Source organism: Pteronotus mesoamericanus, unplaced genomic scaffold (assembly GCF_021234165.1).
Source record: "Pteronotus mesoamericanus isolate MK-2021 breed Mesoamerican mustached bat unplaced genomic scaffold, CSHL_Meso_final contig_25, whole genome shotgun sequence".
NCBI classification, from domain to species: Eukaryota; Metazoa; Chordata; class Mammalia; order Chiroptera; family Mormoopidae; genus Pteronotus; species Pteronotus mesoamericanus.
In genome coordinates, this window is record NW_026555105.1 from 25,605,000 (window position 1) to 25,620,026 (window position 15,027).

A 15,027-nucleotide genomic window follows, 5' to 3' on the forward strand; every position below is an offset into this window, starting at 1 on the left:
GAATTTTTATAGGTTTTTCCAGGCAGCCTGAGAGGGTAGTGGGGGCAGGGCTCATGAAAGTGAGGGAAAGGTAGGGTAGTTAGAGGGGACTGAGGCCCCAAGGACAAACACATCCAATTATAAGATGTGGTTATGGCTTTTTATTTTTATATTTTATATTTTTATACTTTTTAATTTTATTTTTACTTTTATATTTTATATTTACATGGCTTTTATTTTTAAAAACACTGCTGGCTTATACTAATGTTAAGATGTTTTCTGTTCTGTTTCCCATTCTTCTACCAATCATCCTCATTTTTTAATACAATTCCGCATAAATCCTGCCTTATATGAGTGACATTTTAAGGAAATTAAGTAGATTAACAGTAGGGTTAACACAAAATGGAGATAAGCAAATGCTTGCCATGGCTATGAGATGAGAAGCTTTGAGGATACATCAAAAGAAGAACATTGGAGCAAAAGGCAAGTAGAAGAAAGATAACCCATGTCACCTCCTCCCCATCCCCATCTCCATGGAGGAATCCCCAAATATATAGAAGGCAGAAGTAAAAGAAGTTGAATTGAGGATATCTTTTTAAATGTAGGTTTGGACATTCTTTTTAAATGTTGTGATACAGGGTGACTCCTGCTATTTGGCAAAGAGGGTATATTGAAGAGGTAACATCTATTTTATTTTTTGTACTGAGCTGTCGTTTTCTTTATTTTTAAAGATGCAGAATGCACACATATAGCACAATAGGAAATAGACCCTATTGGCTATTCCTGCAAACAAAGGCCATCTCATAAACTAATTCTGGTAATTTAGTTATTCTGTATATTTCCAGCTCACCTGGATATTCCACAAAACTTCAAGTTTGGATACTGCGGGCTTCTGGCTTCTAAAACTTTTATCTGCGTTCCATTTTTTTAGACAGCATGAGAACGAAACCCACTGAGGTTTATGCACAACCTGTTTCACTCCTGGGGATTGTGGATGAGTAATAAAAATGTCTGAGCTGGTAATCCCAGCCAAAGGACTCCAGCTTGTCTTCCCAATTGTTAGAGAGCCTACAGATCATTCACTGACTTAAAACTATTTGGGAAGGGGCCCTAAAGATGAGGGGATGGAGAACTGAAGGATGGGGACAGCAAGTATAGTCATTAAGGATGTTGGCTTCGCAGTCAAATAGATCTTGGTTCAAATCCTGGTTATCAATCATGTTTCTCATGTTGTTTAACCCAAGTCCTAGTTTCTTCATCTGTAAAGGCAGGTAATAAGGCCCATGTTGGTCTCAAAAATGTAAGGAAATGCATCTGGCACTGTTCCTGGCACAGAGTAAGCATGAAACAATAGTAGATACTGTTTTATTATTGATAATGTAATTATTATTGAATTCATACTCCTCATTTAGAGGTGAGAAAATTTAGGCCCATGATGGCTTAATCAAGGGCACAGAGTTAGAGTCAGATCTGGTATGTGATATCCCAATTCTGAATCCAGCCCTCATTCAATTACTTCGTGAAATTTCTCACAGCTCCTGCCAACCTGGTCAGTTCTACCTTGCACATCTGTATACTTACCTGGGAAACAAGATGATGTAGACAGACATGGTTAAATGGGTCTGTGGAGCAGTGGTTGAATGGGGACATGCTGTGTCGGTGAGCTCACTGTGGAGGCTTTCTTTCTGCCTTTCCTATTCTGCCCTACCTGTTGAAACCACAACACTCTCACCTGGAAACTATGCATCATTCTCGAACATGATGCTCCACCAGCCTTCAAACCCTACCTATGGTTTGAGCAGCTGTTTACTTTTCTCAGACCTCTACCTAGCATTTTTTTTTAAATGAACAATGTGACGTAGTGGAAAGAAAGTGAGATGACAAATGAGAAACATAGTTTATAGTTCTAGTTTAGACACACTGCAGTAGTTTATTTTTCTAAAATATATGGGGATCGGATTAAGAAATCTCTTGAACAAGAACTATTGAGTCTGTGGAAAGAAAGAAGACATCCTATGTATACAATATGAATCTATTTAAACTGCCGTTTTATGTTTCACTGCTTTATGAAATGGAGAAAAAGGCAGTGTAGTCAATTTTTAAAACATAAAAACTTGCCATATTGGGAAAATTTGAAAAACCTTTTAAATATATGATTTTTGGTTAGCCGTTAAACCATAATAGTCCTAAGTGTATCTTTTTTTGGTGGTTTTTTCTGTAGCAAGTGAATAATTTCCTGCATAAAATGAAAATGGTAGTCCTATTGTTTAGGCCAGGGTTTCTCAACCTAGGCACCACTGACATTTTGGGACAGATAATTCTTTGTGTGGATGCTGACCTGCACATTGCAGGGTGTTTGGCAGCATTCCTCACCTCTACCCACTAAACACAAATAGAAAAGCTCACTTACCCCTAGTTGTGACAAGTATGTCTACAGACATTGCCAAATTTTCCTTGGGGGTGGGTGGGGGAGAGACAGATACACCCCACACCCCCTGTTGAGAACCATTGCTTTTGGCACATGTATGTAGTAATTTGAATGGAGTGCTGCTTTCTGGCCCCAATCAACGTATTTGCAGTTATATCAGTCAGGATAGAATACGTGGGATTTCAGTAACAAAATATACATGTTGGTGTCTTAATGGAACAAATTTATTTCTTGTTCTAAGGTGGCTGTCCTCCATGTAGTGATTGAATGGCCCAAGCTGCTTCCCTTTAGGTTCCATGATTGTGGAGACCTACTAAGAAACCACAGAGAACTCATACCAGCTCTTACATGCATTTGCCCAGAAAGTGATACAACTTTTATATCCACAGACCATGATGGCATCTAGTTACATAGTTCTTCTCAACTGCAAGGGGGCGGGGGAATATCAGGGAGCATGTGGAAAATTTTGTGAACATTACTTTATCTCCCACATGAAACATTTACGAGCTAGAGAGTTGGATGCATATGGTGGAAGCCCAGGGTAGTATTCCATTTATCTGTCATCTTTCACCTTGGGAGAGGCCACTAATTACTAGAACAGAGAAGGTTTTAAAATTCTTCTTCGTGATTTGTGCTTTTCTTTTTATTAAAATGGTACTAATGCAAAGCATCGTGGTGATATTTCAGTTGCTTACAGTGTTTTTTAAAAGTCCCACTCCATCCCCTTTTCTTCAAATAGAAGTATCCGGAGAATCCTGAGTATAAAACAGTTGGAAGTTGAGCTGGAATGGTTGAAGTAGTAATGGTTTCTTGCTCTTCTAAGCCTCCCTATCACAATACCTCATGGGGTCACAAAGCACACTTTGCAGACCTGTGACCTGCAACATTTTAAACCACTTGCTCTGAACGAATATACCCTGTCTGATTTTGTTATAATAACTCTATGTTGTTTGAAGAAAGGCAGTGGGGAATATGCATTAATAATCTCTGCTCACAGGCTAGGAGAGATTTAATTTCTCCCTGAGTCACTATTAGCAAAATTGTTGGAATCTCAACTTCCCTCGGCAGTCATTTGTGGAGGACAAGAAGAGCAGGTGACTGGTGACCCTGTCAGCACCCTGATGCTCTCGCTGACAGTCTTGCCTTACATCTCAAACCTCACCCTTCTCCATTGTCACCTTCTCTGACTGTGCTTTCTCACTGTTCTCGGGAAAATCTCTGTCTCTGAAGACAAGCTGCCCAAGTTGGCATTGGCCCTTCCCTAGACCTCCGGACACTGACGGACTCCCTCAGAAGCTCAGTCTCCCTCTACTTCTGGTGCTTCGAGGCTACATGGGAACTTATTTCTCCCCAAATCTCCAGGACAAATTTGTTTTTACCTTCCTGACCCCACTCCATTATCAATCTTTAACACCTCCCCCTAACAGGATTTTCTGTGTTAGCTCTGTCTTCATGACCCTTCCCTTTTGGGGGAAACTTAGCAACATCATTTGGTTTTATTTAGTTAAAAAAAAATGCCAAACTGCCTGTTGCTTGCTGTAAATAGGTAGTTTCTTTATACTGATATGAAGTTAAAACATCTTAGAATTGGAAATAAAAGAATTTGTACATCTGTGCTGAGGTAGTATTTTATAATGGTTTAAGAGTACACATTTCTGAGCCAGACTGCTTTGGTCCAATACATTGATTTCATAAGCTTCTTGAACTTGAGTACATTTCTCAAGTCTACTGCCTCCATTTCTTCATCTGCAAAATGAGAATAATAATAGTACCTACCTCACTGGGTTATAATGTCTTAAAGTGGTTAATATTTGTAGAGCAACTAAAAGCCCGGCATGTAGTATAAAGAAGGGGAAGGGGCAAGTCAAGGAACATGTATAGAGGACCGATGGGCATGGACAACAGGGTGGGGATTGACTATGTGGAGCAGTGGAGGGGTGGGCATGGGAGGGGAGAGCACTGGGGAAAACTGTAATTGAACAACAGTAAAAAAAGATTAAAAATTACAAATAAGTAGACAGATAAATATACTGGTATCCCCACTGTAGCTCAATCCTGTTGTATAAAAGAAATCTGCTATACCCTGGGGAATCCTCAACAAAAGATCTAATTATGATTCTAAAAAACTAACAGGCCAGGTACAAAAATCCTGGAACAACAAGTTAGCTACTAAAGCCAATGCCAGGTTGTTCGCCAACTCTAATATTTAAAAGAGAATTTGCTAGTTGGCATTCCATTGCAAGAAAGAACTTTCCCTTCTTCAGAATGAAGGAGTTTGACAATCACAAATCTCTAAGACTCATCAATGGATGCTTTAAAAAAAGGTGAAAATTTGATGAGAAAGAGGACATTTATATACTCAAATTATCTCCCTAGATTCTACATATTAATTACAAAAGAAAACAGTTACTTATCAGTGAAAAAAGTTGGTGGATACCATGGTAGCTAAATGATCAAAGCTGACATCACCAGCAATGGGACAAACATATCTTGATGGGATCTAATGATAAGGAGACATCATTTGTGTTGTATTCTTGCCAAATTTTCATAAACTGACCTAATCCTAGGAAACAGATCAACTCAAACAAAAGACAAGCTATAAAATCATAGTCCTCTATTCATCCAAAATGTTACTCTCATGCAGGGAAAGAAGGACTGAGGAACTCTTCCTCTCTGGTCACTTAAAAGAGACTATAGTGGCATAACAACTAATTTTCATAGGTGACCCTGGACGGGGTTCTGTATGGGGGCAAGGAGGAGATTGCTCTAAGGAGCATTGTTGGGTTCATAAAATTTGAATGTATATTGATATGGATTACATGACCTTACGTCAATGTTACACATCCTAACTTTTTTTCTTACTAAACTATTAAAGGGTTGATGTGTGTAACTTACTGTTACATGGTTCAGAAACAAATTGAGTGTGTTTGTTGAGAGAACTGTAAGGCAAATGTGGCAAAACACTGATAATTCTGTTTCAGGGTAAAGGGTATATAGACCTATTTTTGCAATTTTTCCATAAATTTTAAATCATTTAAAATTTTAAAAAACTGAAAAAATAAAGATATAGTGTTTACCCCCTCCCAACCCCCCCCCCAAAAAAAAATAAAACAGTGCATTTACTACCCAGCTCTTAAGGCCAGCATGAACCTGGAAACTTAGTAGATGCCCAGGAACTACACTTGATAGTCAAAGACCTGTGAGGACTTACTAAAGAAGATAAACAATTATCTGCTTTGGATTTAGAATCTAAAAAAGGAAAGCTTTTAAACTAATCTCTCGGGTACCTGGTGGAATTCGTTGCAGACTTTTCTGATGCAGTTTTCCTTGTTGAATTAAAAATCTTTATAGGGTTTTTGTTCCATGCATGAGGCTGGCATGGGACTCCTCCGGTGGTGGCTATGGATGTATGGAAATTGCCCCAGGAAGAGAGAAGCTGAGGTATTATAATGATGTACATAAGAACTTATTCTGACTTAGCAACCTCGTTGAGAGGTCTGTCACCTGTGTACTGCTTGTATGCCTCATGCCCCTGTCTCCTCCCTGAAACCTCACAGACTGCATGCCTACTCACAAGATGTTCGCAGCAGTTATTCAGGTTAAATCCTTGTGCGCAGAGGATACTAAAAGAATCATATTTTTAATAATCCCTTCTGCCTTCTAAGGGTATGTGAGAGGAGAGAAGGCATCTATAGCTGAAAAAGCATTTGTTTCTTGAGCCAAGGGTTGGTGACTTTATCCATTTTTAAAGATATAGGCAATTTCTGTGCATAATAGAGGAATGTCAATTGAATTGAGGGAGGAGGGAGTTCCTGGGGCAAAGAACTATCAACCAGTAAGGCTGGGGAGGTCTCTGTGTACAGGTTACATGAGTACCCTTGAAGTAAGGCCACATTTATTATTTTTTTTCATGCAGTGCTGGCTGTTTCTACCTTAGAGTTCTTAAGTGGCTCTTCAATATTTCCTTAGATGCTATTGTGTAACACAAATTCCTGGCCACTATCAGAGAAACAAACCAAAGTTTTTATTTGTGGATAAAAGACACTATCCTCCTTAAAATAAATTATTCCTCCCATATACTCTTTAAGGATTTTGTTATGAAAGCAATTTCATAAAAAAAAAAAAGGTTTTCAGCAAATCCTCCCAAGCTTCCAGGTCATTGCTGGATTTAGGGGTCCCTATTTGGACTTCTTCATCAATCTGGAATCCATAAATTCACTTCTAAGAAAATAGCACAGTTATCTTCATGTACAATTATTCTTGTTGACTCTGATTGGTCCACTCTCCACTTTAGGACTGTCTTGTTCAATATTTGCAGTCAACGTTCACACTTTCCTTTTGGGTCCCCTGAGCTACAGATGGCCTCCATTTAGAAAGGCTTGGACAAAACTCCATGTCACTGCTACACTACAGGTCATAGGTACCAGGACTTAAAAGTCTTGACCTCCAGTCTGAATGTCTCCCCACACAGATAGAATAACTAGGTGTTGTTTCCCCCAATATGTACTTAACCAGCTCTCAGAGGGGCCCTCTGTGTCATATCCCCACTTTAGTTAGCTTAATATGAAGATTCCTCAAACCATCAGTATTTGAATCAAAGAATTCTAACCCCATATTCCTGTAAAAAAGAAGGTGAATATTTTGGCCTTCCCATGTAAAATAAAACTAATCATTTAATACCAAACTTCATCAACTTTTCAGCATAGTTCAGCACCAAGCTGTCTTTTCAGCATAGTTTAACATTAAGTGTCTACTACGGGATTGCATTTGCATTGAGTGTGAAGGGAGAGCTATACCAATAGTACTGTGGCCTTGCAAGGACACTTCCAAATAGTTAGTCATGCGCCACTTTGTAGACTCAGCCTTCCACTATCCCTGATCAGCTGGTGCTCAGCCTGGCCCTCATCTGCTGAGAGGACATAACCTTAGATTAGCTTAGATATTCATCCAGGCAGCAATTCAGTATGGGTCAAAGGAAAGCTTCATTGTCTGTACAGGAAATGGCCTTAGAAGCATTTAGCTTAGCTTAGAAGCATTTAGCTTAGCTTAGTTTAGAAGCATTTTTATCACAAAGTGTGTATGGATGTTTGAGAAATCCCTCATTAACACACATTCTTAAACTCCTTCCTCTTTTCTCTTAAACATCTCTTCCCCACCTCAAATTGGAAAGAGCTTTTTAGCTGGTGAATGCCCTCCACCATCTGAAGCAATGTTGCTAGACAATGTTAGTGGACTGATAAGTAAGCTGTTATTAGTACTGTGCTGATAGCAGGCTCTAGCTATGCTTTTTTGGGACTGTTGATAACTTAACTTTGGATATGAGCAGTGAGTGAGTGAAGTCCTTTACGTTTTCTTTTTAATCCCAAGGGCACTATTTTCTTATCTTTTCTGGTGTTATTCAATCTGTAATTCTAATTACAACTTCCCTTCCTTCCTCCCTCCCTCCCTCCTGCCCTTCCTCTCTTCCATCCATCTCATCTGAGATATTGTAGTAGAACTCCCAGAATGTATCAGGTACTGTAATGATTTAGAGTTTATGGGTGAATGAAGCCTATAGAAACATGAGCAAATCACAGTGACACATGCCATTATCAAGTATAGGAGACCCAAAGTAGCCCTACTTGGACCCCCATTGTATCTTAGTGTTCTTACTGCTATACTTTTACTTATAATAGAACAGTTCCCAGCAGGTAAGTAATTTCCCTGTATTTTCCACCAATGACTTCCCACATGGCCAAATTTAACTTTTTCTTGAGGATGACTTTCCAGCCTCAAGAAAATTCTTGAATTGTAACCCGTATTTAATCATAATGTACTCTTGAGGTGACTTGCCCTGCTATCTTTTTTAGAATTTAAATTTTGCACCATTATTTATCATTTTGAGGTTTTGCATTCTGTCTTCCCAGTTAGACTGCAAGTTCCTTAAGGGCAAAGGCTGTCCTATACTTCTCAGAATTGTGTCATGGAAGAAGCACTGTTCTAGACTTCAGGAGTCTTGAGTTCCAGTCTCGATTCTACAACTAACTGGCTTGTGGCTATGAGCCAGCAATTTAGTTTCTTGAGTTTTAAATATTCTAATATAAAACTGTAGTGTTCAGGCTTGGTAATTTTAACAATCTCTTTAAGTTCTAAATTCCAGAGAGAATACTACACAGCACTCAGCTCAGTGCCTGAAAAATTTTTGAAATATTGCTTATTGTCAAGAGCACTCAAATGTGGTTGACTTTGGATAAACCATCATTTTTCTAGAGGAACCCTAAAATATTGGGGATTTTCGTACCAATGTTTTTATTGAAAAGGACCAATGATTCTCCTTCCAATGATGAACATAATGATGGGGCAAATTAGTCCCTTTCCTAATTAGCTGTGTAAATAATTTGACCCTGGACAAATTATTTAGTCTTTGATCCTCAGCTTCTTCATATGTATTTGCAAAATTATGACTAATTCTTGTCTCATAGAGTTATTTTATGAAGTAAAGGCAAATCTTAGGTGCTACCTTGAACTGAAGGAGAGATGAAAGTTAGATATATAAATTATTTGCATTTTAAATTCCTTATCTTTTAACTTAAAGCATGGTATAATTTACCCAAGAGTCTTAAGGAAACTATGGTAAAAGTTTTAGAGTAAATTCTGAATTTTCCAGATGAGATTATTTCAAGATCCTGGAGCTTCATGAAGGCAAATGGCTGTCTCGACTTTCATTGGGTGGGCCTGTCACTCTTCAGGGGCATCGTTTCTTTGAAGGGTAGGTTGACAAATGGGAAGGCAGTGCAGCCTACTGAGCCAGTATTCTTCCTTAGCAGACAGCTTTTATGGTATGTTGATGGACAAAAACACTGGAAATGATGGCTGTATGAGGATCGAAATATCTGGGAATGTATTTGTGCTTTCTTCTCCTAACAGCACAATTAGTGGATTGGAATCTGGTTTCATTGCCTAGAATCCTCCTGAGATCTTTCACTTTCTACCCCTTCATGGCCCTGTTCTTAAGCAATTGTAATCAGAAAGGCCAATTTACTTGAAATAAATATGTAGCTTGTTTCAAAACTTAATGTGATTGGTTATTGGATTGTCAGTCTCTTCCATTTGTGCGGCTGCAGTTTTCACTGTTAAGGGTCCACTGTTAAAATAGTTTTTGTCCATTTATATTAGAAGGCAAGGTTCCTAGTTAATAGCCTTGAGGGAGAATGTCTGGCACTTACTGAATTACCCAGTAGAACCATTCTGGGTACATGGTGTCCTGGAATTATCAAACTGCCTTCTTGGGAAACAGCCAACTGTCCCCCCAAATAACAGAGGAGCTGGATTCCAGGGCTAGTAGTAGTAAATGTTTAAAGAATGAAACACATTATATTTAAGGGGAAAGCTATGCTTTGGGCTTTTTCCCTGGTAACTTTAGAAGTAATGACCAAATTAAAGCAACAATTTTACAAACAAACAAGTCTACCTCTGGAGATGTCATTTTAAGCACAGTATATTGAAGAGAACATGTAGACATTAGCCAAACATGATTGTTCCTTATAGCAGGCTTGTTTCTTCTATTTAATAGCAGTAGCTAACACTTAGCCCTGAAAACTGGAATTTGTTTTATTGAGGAATGTTTGGAACTAAACTTTTAGTTCCAATAAGCAGTATTTTCTTAAATTGCCAGCAGGTGATTTTCAAAAGGCTCAGGACTCAATTAAAATAAAATAATGTGCAAAACTAAAAAAATTCATGCTATTATATTAAAGTCCATTCTGACCTTCCTTCTATCTGTGATTGCTCTTTTATTGCAGCTTCTCTGTGATTATTTCCCTTTCACATCTTCTACGTGGCTTTACTTCTGACCTTTCTTTCTTACATCAAATCATTGAATGTCCTTTGGTACCATTAACATTTCAGGTGGCAGAGGAAGACAAATATAAATCGATCACTGGATCTGCCTTCAAGATTTTCCCTCCTACCTCTGTCTGGGCTATGAAATGAAACTTTAGCCCATAAGCCCAGAATGACACTTGGATAACTGGACCATCAAGAATGTGATATACTTGGTCTCTTTTATGAGTTTTCTTTTGGGATAACTTTTATAATATTATAGAAGGACTCTGAATATACTTGATACCATTCTCAGACTTCAACAAGAGATGAGACAACATTGGTAATCATGGGTCATTCTAACATAATCAACTAGTCAGAGGGCCTTTTACTATGCCTTCTGTACTACAAGGCTGGGCTCTATTCATATAATGCTGGACAATTGTTGGAAGGAGAGCATCCAAAGCTAACTGAGTTTAGAGACAGGTCTTACTGATGTGGGAATGGTACTTAAGTCCTTATAGCGACTCTGAAAAGAGTCTTAGGGTTTGCCAGTTTTAGTCAAGTTAATTTTTTAACCTAAGAGTATAGTTTTCTATTTTTATCAGTAGTAAGAAAGATTGTCTTATGGAAGCAATTTCATGGTTGTTTTTCATCTCAACACTAGAGCTAAAAACACAGACTAACAAACTCTGCTCTTTAGTAACCTATCATAAATCTACCATCCACAAATTAATTTCTTCTTAGCCTTCTGACTAAACTTATGGTGTTACCAATGTAGTAGTATTTTGAAACCACTATTTTTGTGACCTGTGGCATTTCTTAGGATAATAAACTTGATATTCTTATTAATTACAGAGACAATTTTTTCTGTTACTCTTAAATTTGACTTTTTAAAATGTTGAGGATAAACCCTGTATTTTCGCTAGCCAAACACATTATGCATTTAGACTCTTTTCTATGTTCTTTTAAAAAGTCTTTGTCTTTCCAAACTGAAGAATATTATTTCTTACTCTGTTCTCATAAAGAACTTCCTTGTCCAATTTAATAGCTCTTCTCTGGTTGTCTCCATGCCAGTTCTCAGTTTTCTTGAGCTATAATGACCAAATGATTCTCATGTCTCCAGGTGTGGGTAAACCATGTTTCCATAGATGGGATGGATTAAGTTTTATGCTGTTTCCAATACTCTTTCTGATGATGCTCAGGATACTGCAGCCTTCTCAGCCACAAGAGCACATTGTGCTGATTTCTTAAAGTCTGCAGTATGACTCTTTTCTGAGTCATAATTGTTCAGATTATTTTGAGAGGAAGGTACACTTCTGTTCTTTGTTTACCTAGCTTCTGTTGCTACTGAAACACTTGGTAATTGCCAGGGATCTTTGAAATACTGCAGAAAAACCTCAACCTATTGATCCCAGACTTATTTTTTCTTGTACAATGTTCTTATTTTAATTAAATCATTTTTCCATTACTGGCATTTGGTTTTTTAAAGCAATGAGGTTTCACAGTGGGAAACGCTTTATAGATAGCCTGAAAGTCAAAACTTTTTCAAAGTTAGTGTATTAAATACACTTTTACCCCATTAGTATTTTTCTCTCCAAAATAGTATATGTATAATGTCTCCACTAATGTCTCCAAAATAGTATATGTATAATGTCTCCACTAAATATATAAACATTGTGTGTTTAATGTTCTAGTGAGGAGGACAGATATGGGAGACAGAAAAATGGGATTTCACATAGATGAAATCTATCAGGGCAATATTAAATTCTCTCTTCCTGAAAGCCTCAGCATCACCATTCACAAGTTAAAGAACATAAATCTTTATAGATATTGTGAAATTAATAGCATGATGGCTATGGGGTATTTGGAGATCTTTGAGAGGAAACTATATAGATTTAATTGATAGTATCAAAGGCATGAGTCAAAATGAATTCACATGCTAGTTAACAGAATGGCTCCCTGGATTCAAACTTAAGTTAGAATCTGACTCCACCACATATTGCTGCAGTAACCTTGGGTGAATATGTTAAAGATGTAAAGTCTGTTACCCTATTTGTTATGTCACAGGTTGTTGTGAAGATTATAAAAGAGAATATGTGTAAAACACTTAGCCTTATATCTGGCATGTAATAAATATTAAATATACTAGCTGCAATAATGATAATTATTGCTATGGCTACTATTATTGATATGGGACCTCAGAGTTTTTAAAACTGATAAGAACAGATACTATGCTTGATCTTAGCCCAAAGGCCAAGAAGTGATAGGGACCTCACAGTTTTTAAGTAGAACTAATTATTGAAATTTATTGATTATGATAGAAGATAGTTGAATTAAAGTTTGAATGCTAATAAATTGACCTGAGGAAAAATATTTTTAAATTACTATTTTATATATCAAAGTAAAATTATAATTCAATTGATGGGGGAAAGACAAACATATAAAACTACCATATAATAAGGACTGTCCTAGAGGTATGAACAGATGGCAGAGGTACCCAGTGATTACTGTGAATATCTATCTATCTTGGGACTTTTTTTAGGAGGAATAATGCCCATGTTTCCTCTTCATGCTTGATTCCAAAGTTGAATCCTTAACTCTGGCCTGGCCAATCAGCCCTGCATCTTGTTCACTACAGTAATTATTTACAGTAATTGTTTCAGAGAAGACCACAAGCCTGTGAAAATCAGGTTTAAGACTTAGTTTAAATTTCTAGGAGACATTCTTTTTTTTCTTTAAAGATTTTATTTATTTATTTTTAGAGAGGGGAAGGGAGGGAGAAAGAGAGGGAGAGAAACATCAGTGTGTGGTTGCATCTCACGCATGCCCTACTGGGGACCTAGCTTGCAACCCAGGCATGTGCCCTACACTGGGAATCGAACCGGTGATCCTCTGGTTTGCAGGCCTGTGCTCAGTCCACTGAGCCACACCAGCTAGGGCTCCAGGAGACATTCCTTTTATACTTTCCTGGACTTGGAAATGCGAGAATGGAAGCCTGGATTATTGGCCTCCATATTGCCAGGATGAGGAAAGGTTCTTCTTGTCAATAGAAATAACACAGAGGATGACAGACAAATGGAAAGAGTAGGTCCTCATGACCATGAAATTTCCAGGTAATGGTGCCTTTATACTTAAGCTGGCATGAGTTGGTTTTTTTTTTTATTGCTTGCAATTAAGGAAATCTTGGCATATGTAATAATTAATTTTATTTGTACAAATAAGAAAGTTTCTATAAATGTTGATTCTAATGTCACAGGATGGGGTGCAATAGAGGAAATTCAGAAGGCAGAGGGAGTAGCAGGAATAAGGCACTGGTGTGCAAAAAGTCATGTTTGGAGAATATAATATCGTCATGGTCAAAGCCTATAACTCTGATGGTAAAGCTTGGACCAGCCAATTTTCTTATGTCTCAGGGTACCATTAGTTAAAAGAGAATGAGCTTGAGAGAAAATTTAAATCCAGGATATGCCAATTATTAAGTGGATGACCTTAGCCACCTAACCTATTCGAAACTCACTTTCCCATTCTTTGCTATAAGAATAAAAAATACCTATTTTTTATAGTTTTTAAAAGATTAAATAAATGAAATATGAAGCACTCAAATAGTTTTTGCCTGCCCCGAGGGTAGGTGCTCCATAAACATATGATCTACACTGACTTCCAGTCCTTGCCACTGGAGGGATGACGTGTCCTGATTAACTTAATGTTAAGTGGAAAACTCTTCGTGTTTTGACTAGGAACCTTTTTTGCTAGGAACCTTTATAGGGTATGCTGGTCAACGTTTTTGTCTCAAAATTGAATACGCCAAACACAAATATTTCTCTGATGAGTAAGGATCACTTGCTGTGCCCAGCATGATTCCTTTGAGCAGCAGATGATAACCCTTATAGTGTTGTAGATGTGGATTGTTGGGCAAAAAATCTCCAATAACTCCTGTATTCCAAAACCATGAAATATTTCCAAACTAAAATTTCAATAGGAGCTTTTATCCTCCTGTTCTGCCTGCCTCTGATGAAACAAATAATAAAATAGAATTCTGGTAGAGGGCCCAGAACTAGTTGGGTACTAGTTAGTCCATGTTTTACTGTTATTAGAGCATTTTCTTTTTATCTAAGACTAGGAACAGCCAGGAAATGTTTCATGTCAGTAAAATACTAACCTTTGAAAGTCAAGAATTTCCCCCAAATCTTTGCTGGGGAAGATTTGCAACCACCACCCAGTTGTGAACTCTGATATTTTCTGAGCACATAGCATGTGCCAGACCATGTTCTGGACACTGACAATGTCTGTCAGAAATGGGTGCATGGTTCATTGGATGAAAATGGGGGAAGTGCATCAGATATCATAGTATTTATTGTACTATAGCATAGGAGAAAATTTTAAAAATGATTTAGATCAGTGATTTAAAAAATCTCTGTGATAATTGTCCAGAATAAAGAAATGCATTTTTATAGATATGTACATACATTTTATATAGATGCATACATACATTTCATGTAGGTGCATACATACATATGTATAACTGAAAAAAGTTTCTTGAGTTAGTGTTCATCTTACTCCTTGAATACAGTCTGATGTTTTCTATTCTGTTCTACATTGTACTATTTTATTTTTTTATTTGCAATGCTGCAAATACTGGTCAGCAACTCTTTAAATTTATTTCAAACCCATGAGTGAGTGATGATCAGATATAGACAAAATAAGAATCATCACTCAGGTGAATCATATAAAGAAGAACTGATCTTTTTCTTGATCAAGTTTTATTATATTCATCTAGAAAGGACCTTGGTTGAAGGAGAAATTGACCTAACAGATAT

At 37.4% G+C, this 15,027-nt stretch overlaps 1 non-coding gene across 1 annotated transcript; it reads right to left on the minus strand.

Moving 5' to 3' along the window:
- Positions 1-12,285: 12,285 nt before the first annotated feature.
- On the minus strand, positions 12,286-12,475 carry LOC129071012 (U2 spliceosomal RNA). The gene has a single exon (XR_008529178.1). It is a non-coding gene; the product is annotated as a U2 spliceosomal RNA (small nuclear RNA).
- Between the last annotated feature and the right edge of the window lie 2,552 nt (positions 12,476-15,027).